The sequence below is a fragment of the Bufo bufo genome, chromosome 3 (genome assembly GCF_905171765.1).
Source record: "Bufo bufo chromosome 3, aBufBuf1.1, whole genome shotgun sequence".
NCBI classification, from domain to species: Eukaryota; Metazoa; Chordata; class Amphibia; order Anura; family Bufonidae; genus Bufo; species Bufo bufo.
This window is the reverse complement of record NC_053391.1, coordinates 379,989,084-379,998,441: the sequence shown is the minus strand read 5'-3', so window position 1 is coordinate 379,998,441 and position 9,358 is coordinate 379,989,084.

The following is a 9,358-nucleotide window of genomic DNA, read 5'->3' as shown; positions in this document are numbered from 1 at the left end:
TGATGGACCATGTGATGACTGGAGTGACGTCATCACAGGTCCTTTTCCTGCACACAGCAAAGAAGACAGAAGAGAAGCCGGGCTGCGCAATCAAATGGATTAAGGTGAGTTAAATTATTTTATTTATTTTTTTAACCCCTCCAGCGCTATTGTACTATGCATTCTGTATTCAGAATGCTATTATTTTCCCGCAGCCCCATTCACTTCTATGGAAACGCACAATATAGAGCATGCTGCGATTTTTACGCAACGCACAAGTGATGCGTGAAAATCACCGCTCGTGTGCACAGCCCCATAGAAATGAATGGGTCAGGATTCAGTGCGGGTGCAATGCGTTCACATCACGCATTGCACCCGCGCGGAATACTCGCCCGTGTGAAAGGGGCCTAAGGGTATAAATTCCTACCTCTCAGTTGGAGTTCCTGAGAGTGTGTGTTAGGCCTCATGCACACGACCGTTGTTTTTCTCAGCCTCCGTTCCATTTTTTTTGCGGATAGGATGGGGACACATTCATTTCAATGGGTCAGCAAAAAAATGCCGATAGTTCATCCGTTTGTGTTCTGCATCCGTTGTCAGTGTTTCCCTTCAGCAAAAAAAATAGTGCATGTCCTACTTTTTTCACATTTGCGGACAAGGATAGGCATTTATTACAAGGGATCTGTGAAAAAAACGGATCCTTAAAAAAAAAACGGATGCCGCATCTGTTATTTTTGCGGACGCACAAGTTTCACACCTGTTCACATGGTGCAGGACTGCACGACGGCCATTTTTGGTTTGGTGCTGTCCTGATGGGTTGGTGGGGCTCAGTGCCAAGGTGGATTTGCCAGACAGCGGGGGCGCTGTTTGGCTACTGGGTCCTACTGCCTGCTTGGGCGGTGCTGTGGCGTTAATGGTCGCCGTGCAGTGCTGCGCCAAATTTAGGTTAAGGTCCCATTCAAAGAGGCAACCTTGTCGTGGTGAGTGGGCCGATGCTTTTTGATCAAATTGTATACTAATGCCTCATGTACAGTATTTAGCATAGAGGTAGGTATACGATAAATTGTGCTGAGAAGCAATGTTAATTATGCTGAGAAGCAGTTAGATAAAAGCATAGTATTGAGGATGTGCGATCCAGTTCTTTTTCTTATATTTTACAATCAATAAAGTGAGGCGTCTGCTATATTAAGGGGGTTTAAAACCATGGCTGCTTGCCTCCAAAAACAGTGCCACACCTGTCCACAGTATTTGCGTGAATTGCTCCTCAACCCTATTCATAAAATGGAGCTGAGCTGCAATATCATACACAACTCAGACAGCTGTGCTGCCATTTTTATGGAAGAAAGCAATTAGAGATGAGCGAATTTTTAAAAAAATGCATTCGCCGGTTCGCCAAATTTTTTGGGAAAAATTTGATTCGATATGAATTTATTCGCGGCGAGTTACGTTAAAAAATAGCTATTTCCTGGCTGCAGTGAGCCTTTATAATGGTGTAGAACACTGTGCCTTGCAGTAACACGCATAGGAAGTCTGCTTTGGTAGTGAAATAATACTGTGAGTCCTGTGACATGCAGATGACAAAGCGTCGCTCTTAGAATAACTGCACACTTCACTTATTTGGGCAGTCACGGGGCCAAAACTGACTAAATAACTCAGTAACGGGGGCCAATAACTGACTGAAAGTATGAACTCAGCCTTACAGGTCGATGTTAGTGCCAAAAAGAAGCGCACTCCTTTTACACCGTTGTCAGCTGATTCAACATAGATGTCTACAGAACCTGTTCTATTAAACGCTTATACAAGTAGAGCCCCCCCCCCCCCGACAGAGTGGAGAGGGTGTCAGCAGTAAGTTTGTGTTGAAGTCACTGATTATTTTGCCCTTCCTCTGATCCGTCAAAACAATAACCCACAAAAAACGGATCCTGTCTGTGAAGCATCTGCCTTCACTCGGTCAGCATTTGGTCAGTAATCCATCAGTATTGCTAATGCCAAAAAAAACAGGAGTGGATCCAAAATAGAGATGACACGTGAACGGAATATTTGCATGTCTTCTGTGTTTTGTACCCACTCCTGCTTTTGGCTATAATATCCCACCATTCCAAGGAACGACTTTACTTGCCTAGTAGTGACAGGTCGGGGCCAATTCTGTATCGCCTCTATTTTGTTCACTTGGGGTTTGAGGACTCTGCGTCCAATGACATACCCCAGGTATTTTGTCTCCTCTAACCCTATTGCACATTTTTTGGGGTTAGCTGTTAGTCCAGCCTTTCGAAGGGAGTCCACTACAGCCTGCACTTTGGGTAGGTGACTTTCCCAGTCAGTACTATGAATGACAATATCGTCCAGGTAAGCCGAAGAGTACCGACAATGTGGACGCAGCACAATGTCCATGAGCCGTTGAAAAGTGGCAGGGGCGCCAAGCAGACCAAAGGGTAACACCTTATATTGGTACAGCCCCTCTGGTGTGATGAAGGTAGTTTTCTCTTTGGCAGCCTCCGTCAAGGGTACCTGCCAGTACCCTTTGGTGAGGTCCAAAACTGAAAAATATCAGGCATGGCCTAACCTCTCAATAAGCTCATCCACCCGAGGCATGGGATACGCATCATATTTAGAAATCTCATAAGGCCTCATACACACGACCGTTTTTTTTTTTGCGGTATGCAAAAACGGGTTCTGAAGTTGCGTGATCCGTGTCCGTTTTAGCTTCCGTGGGTCTTCCTTGATTTTTGGAGGATCCACGGACATGAAGGAAAAAGTCGTTTTGGGTGTCTGCCCGGCCGTGGGGACTCAACGGATCCGTCCTGACTTACAATGCAAGTTAATGGGGACGGATCCGTTTGACGTTGACACAATATGGTGCAATTGCAAACGGATCCGTCCCCCATTGACTTTCAATGTAAAGTTAGGAGTCCCTATTATACCATCGGATCAGAGTTTTCTCCAATCCGATGGTATATTTTACCTTGAAGCGTCCCCATCACCATGGGAACGCCTCTATGTTAGAATATACCATCGGATTTGAGTTAGATCGTGAAGCTCAGATCCGACAGTATATTCTAACACAGAGGCGTTCCCATAGTGATGGGGACGCTTCAAGTTAGAATATATTGAGAACTGTGTAATAACTGCCCCCTGCTGCCTGGCAGCACCCGATCTCTTACAGGGGGCTGTGATCCGCACAATTAACCCCTCAGGTGCCCCCCTAATTAAAATCACCTTCCCCCATCATTGGTGGCAGCGGAGAGTTCCGATCGGAGGCTCAGTTTAATCGCTGGGGCTCCGATCGGTTACCATGGCAGCCAAGACACTACTGCAGTCCTGGCTGCCATGGTTACTTAGCAATAGAAGCATTATACACTGCTCAAAAAAATAAAGGGAACACAAAAATAACACATCCTAGATCTGAATTAATTAAATATTCTTCTGAAATACTTTGTTCTTTACATAGCTGAATGTGCTGACAACAAAATCACACCCAAAAAAAAAATGGAAATAAAAAGTTTTAACCCGTGGACGTCTGGATTTGGAGTCACCCTCAAAATTAAAGTGGAAAAACACACTACAGGCTGATCCAACTTTGATGTAATGTCCTTAAAACAAGTCAAAATGAGGCTCAGTAGTGTGTGTGGCCTCCACGTGCCTGTATGACCTCCCTACAACGCCTGTGCATGCTCCTGATGAGGTGGCGGACGGTCTCCTGAGGGATCTCCTCCCAGACCTGGACTAAAGCATCTGCCAACTCCTGGACAGTCTGTGGTGCAACGTGACGTTGGTGGATAGAGCAAGACGTGATGTCCCAGATGTGCTCAATTGGATTCAGGTCTGGGGAAGGGGCGGGCCAGTCCATAGCATCAATGCCTTCGTCTTGCAGGAACTGCTGACACACTCCAGCCACATGAGGTCTAGCATTGTCTTGCATTAGGAGGAACCCAGGGCCAACCGCACCAGTATATGGTTTCACAAGACGTATGAGTATCTCATCTCGGTACCTAATGGCAGTCAGGCTACCTCTGGCGAGCACATGGAGGGCTGTGCGGCCCTCCAAAAAAATGCCACCCGACACCATTACTGACCTAATGCCAAACCGGTCATGCTGGAGGATGTTGAGGGCAGCAGAACGTTCTCCACGGAGTCTCCAGACTCTGTCACATCTGTCACATGTGCTCAGTGTGAACCTGCTTTCATCTGTGAAGAGCACAGGGCACCAGTGGCGAATTTGCCAATCTTGGTGTTTTCTGGCAAATGCTAAACGTCCTGCACGGTGTTGGGCTGTAAGCACAACCCCCACCTGTGGACGTCAGGCCCTCATATCACCCTCATGGAGTCTGTTTCTGACCGTTTGAGCAGACACATGCACATTTGTGGCCTGCTGGAGGTCATTTTGCAGGGCTCTGGCAGTGCTCCTCCTGTTCCTCCTTGCACAAAGGCAGAGGTAGCGGTCCTGCTGCTGGGTTGTTGCCCTCCTACGGCCTCCTCCACGTCTCCTGATGTACTGGCCTGTCTCCTGGTAGCGCCTCCATGCTCTGGACACTACGCTGACAGACACAGCAAACCTTCTTGCCACAGCTCGCATTGATGTGCCATCCTGGATAAGCTGCACTACCTGAGCCACTTGTGTGGGTTGTAGACTCCGTCTCATGCTACCACTAGAGTGAAAGCACCGGCAGCATTCAAAAGTGACCAAAACATCAGCCAGGAAGCATAGGAACTGAGAAGTGGTCAGGTCACCACCTGCAGAACCACTCCTTTATTGGGGGTGTCTTGCTAATTGCCTATAATTTCCACCTGTTGTCTATTCCATTTGCACAACAGCATGTGAAATTGATTGTCACTCAGTGTTGCTTCCTAAGTGGAAAGTTTGATTTCACAGAAGTGTGATTGACTTGGAGTTACATTGTGTTGTTTAAGTGTTCCCTTTATTTTTTTGAGCAGTGTACTTACCTGCGATGTCTGTGACCGGCCGGGCGCTCCTCCTACTGGTAAGTGACAGGTCTGTGCGGCGCATTGCTTATAGCACAGACCTGTCACTTACCAGTAGGAGCAGCGCCCGGCCGGTCACAGACATCGCAGGTAAGTATAATGCTTCTAAAATTGCTAAGTAACCATGGCAGCCAGGACTGCAGTAGCGTCTTGGCTGCCATGGTATCCGATCGGAGCCCCAGAGATTAAACTGGGACTCCGATCGGAACTCTCCGCTGCCACCAATGATGGGGGAAGGTGATTTTAATTAGGAGGGGGGTGGAGGGGAGGCTGCACTGGCCACCAATGATGGGGGAAGGTGATTTTAATTAGGGGGGGGGAGAGGGTAGGCCGCACTGGCCACCAATGAGTTAAATACAGGGGAGGGGGGGCCGCACTGGCCACCAATGAGTTAAATACAGGGGAGGGAGGGAGGGGGGCCGCACTGGCCACCAATGAATGTAATACAGGGGAGGGAGGGAAGGGGGCCGCACTGGCCACCAATGAATTTAAAACTGGGGAGGGAGGGGGGTCTGCCCCCTCCTGCCTGGCAGCACCTGATCTCTTACAGGGGGCTATGATACGCACAATTAACCCCTCAGGTGCAGCACCTGAGGGGTTAATTGTGCGGATCACAACCCCCTGTAAGAGATCGGGTGCTGCCAGGCAGCAGTCATGTACACAGTTCGTAGTATATTCTAACTTGAAGCGTCCCCATCACTATGGGAACGCCTCTGTGTTAGAATATACTGTCGGATCTGAGTTTTCACGAAGTGAAAACTCAGATCTAAAAAGCTTTTATGCAGACGGATCAGCGGATTCGTCTGTGTGAAAGTAGCCTACGGACACGGATGATGGACGCGGATTACAATCTTGTATGCATCCGTGTTTTTTCACGGACCCATTGACTTGAATGGGTCCGTGAACCGTTGTCCGTCAAAAACATAGGACAGGTCATATTTTTTTGACGGACAGGAAACACGGATCACGGATGCGGATGAAAAACTGTGCATTTTCCGAGTTTTTAACGGACCCATTGAAAGTCAATGGGTCCGCAGAAAATCACGGAAAACGGAACAACGGACACGGATGCACACAACGGTCGTGTGCATGAGGCCTTAGTTTGCAGAAATCATTACAGAACCATAACGTCCAGTCCGGCTTCTGTATTAAGACTATCGGACTGGCCCATTCACTTTTCGACTCCTCAATGACGTCTAGTTGTAGCATTAGCTGCACTTCTTCAGAGATGGCTTGTCGCCGAGACTCGGGTACCTGGTATGGTTTTAACCGGACTCTGGCCTGAAGCTCAGTGACAATGTCATGTTGGATGGTAGAAGTGCATCCAGGGAGGTCCGAGAACACACATGGTACACCTGCTCCGGCTTTGGCCGCCCTGGCTGGTGTACCTTGTAGGTTACCTCACCAACTTTTTCGAGTACTTCATGGTGTCCCTGCCACCTTGCCAGGAACTTACTGTCCACCATCGGTACCAGAACCAAAACCCGATCTCCTGGGATAAAGATCCAGATCTGAGTCTGCCGATTATAGACCCTACTCTGGGCTGCCTCCATATGTTCCCTATCAAGCGGCAACACTGTGTTCATCCGATCTTGCATCTGAGTGACATATTCAATTACACTTTTATACGGTGTGGGTTGTTGTTCCCACGCCTCTTTGGCTATGTCAAACAGACCGTGAGGATGTCGGCCATATAGCAATTCGAAGGGCGAGAACCCAGTAGAGGCACCTCTCGCACTGCGAACATGAGATAGGGCAGACGAAGGTCCTAATTCCTCCCATCCTTAAACACCACTCTTTTTAACATGTTTTTTAATGTTTGATTAAACCGCTCTACCAGGCCGTCCGTTTGCAGATGATAAACGGACGTCCGTAGCTGTTTTATGTGCAGTAACTTACAGAGTTCCCTCATGACCTTTGACATAAAAGGGGTCCCCTGGTCGGTCAGAGCCTTATTAGGTAGTTCCACTCAGGAAAACATCTCCATTAGCTCCTTAGCTATGAGTTCGGCCGATGTATGTCACAGAGGCAGCGCCTCCGGGTACCGAGTGGCATAGTCTAGGACGACCAAGATGTGTTGGTGCCCTCTAGTGGACTTCGGTACTGGGCCTATGAAATCCATAACGATTCGCTCGAACGGAACCTCAATAATCGGGAAAGGTATCAGGGGACTACGGAAATGTGGCTGGGGGCTAGTTATCTGGCAGATTCTGGCAGATTCCACCTCTGAACACACTGGGCCAGTAAAACCTCTGTAGAATCGGGTCCTGTGTTTCCTGCATCCCAGGTGTCCCCCAAGAACATGTTGGTGGGCTAGCTTCAACACGAGCTTGTGATACTCCTTGGGCACCACCAGCTGTTCAATATGCTCACCCCGTAGTTGGTTTACCCGATACAGCATCTTCTGATGAACCACAAAACATAGACTCGGCCCCTGGTTGTTGAGGTTCACCATCAACTATTACAACATTTTCCCAGGCCTGAGATAGTGTTGGGTTCCGGTGCTGTGCTGTACCGAAATTTTTCCCGGAGACGTTGAGGTCTGACAACTAAGGGCCCAGCGGCAAATCCTCCACATCTCCCACAATTACACTCAGTGGGGTTGCCTCCCCCTCTTCCACCGCAGTGGCGTCCACCCCTACCACTGGCCCTTCGGTCTCAGGTTCCCAGGGTTCCGGTTTTCCCCCCGAGCAAGGACACTCTACTAGGGTTACACCTGTCTTACAGGTATCGGTAAATTTCGTATCAGGCCACAGTGCCGGGAAACCCATGAAGTCTCTCCCAATTATAAGTTCATAATGTAAATTGGTGGGGACGGCCACCTGGTGAGTCCACCTGCCGGCCACCGTGGACAGAGACACCAGGGCGGTGAGATAGTCCTTTAAGTCTCCATGAATGCACACGACCCTGACTTTTCAGCCAGTATACTCGGCGGGCAGCACCAGGGCAGCTTACCAGGGACACCAGACTCCCTGTGTCCAGCAGAGCCACCGCCAGAGTGTCTCCCACTTCCACTTGGCACAGATGGCTATTGTCTATAGTCTCGGGGGTACCTGTTGCACACAGCTTCCTGGCATACAATGAGTGGCGGTAGCCATAGTTATGTCACGGCCACGGTTTTGGCCGTGACTCCTTGGGAGCCGCATACTGTTGCCCGCGGTTTTGGGTTGTAGTGTCAACCGCAGCTTGAGGCATAAGCTTGTTAGCCTCAAGTGCGGTTACCGCGGACAACAGCTATGTGTGCGGTTCCCTCGGAGTTGTGTGCGCGGTTGTAAGCACTTTTGTATGTCTGTGTGCACTTTGTTTATGTTTGGTGTGCACTGACATTTTCCCATCACTGTGGCAGTCCGTGGCAACGTTTGGTTGTATTATGTACATGTGGTGGCAGTGTCCCGGCCTTCGGGCTGACTCCCAGGACACGCTTGCCACCCATGTCGTTGCCTGCGGCAACAGCCACAGTGTGTTTGTTGTTTGGACACTTCCCCTTTAAGTTATGTTTTCCCTTCTGTGGTTTTGGAAGGGTTAACTCCCTTTCAGTGTGTGTGAGTCACGGGGTGTGTCTGATTGTTGGGTGTGGCCTCTTGGCCCTATAAAGCCTCAGTTGTAGGCAGTAGCCAGAGAGGGTGTTTCAGCCATGCTGGCTGTAGACATCCTCCTGGTTACTTACCAACTGCCAGTGGGGGCCAACCTTCTGGTCATAAGCTAAATATATGCCCTTTGGTGTCTGGAAGATGTGTTTGGTTTTATGCTGTTTTATTGCACCTGTGGTCCTGGGTTCCCGTGTGTTGTGTGTTTGTGTGCTGAGTCCTGCTGTCTGTGGGCAGTACATCCACATGGGTTCCAGGCTTGGTTGTCTGTGGTAGGTCTCTGCTATGTTTGTGACAAGTACCTGCCATTGCCATAGGTTGCATTTGTTTCCCCTTGCTTGCAGCTTGGCCAGTGAGACTCCTGTTCCTCCGGATCCAGAAGGAACAGGATGTCTTACTCTGACTCCTAGCCTAGGGACCGGCGGAGGGCGAGTAGGGATCCGAGGTTCCTGCGCATGGGTCCTCCTACCTTCAAGGTCGGCCCATGCAGGTAGGTGTTAGGGTCAGGTTAGGGACGCTGTAGGAGGTGACCTGCTCCCTAATCCTGTTTGTCCTGGTCAAGCAGCGACCATCATCCTTCGGCACACGGCTGAGGGTTTCCCCCATCCTCAGCCGTGACAAGTTAGTATCCATGGGTTCACCCCGATTGGGACAGTCGGCCCTCATGTGGCCAGGCTCCTGACACCGCCAGCAGACCATCGGAGCTGGGTCTGCAGGGGGTACATCCTGGGCGGGTTTTGCTGGCTCCAGCCGCCGGGTCTGGGGTGGAGATTTACGGGGTTTGACTGTCCCCCTCCCAAAAGAACCCCCCTGTA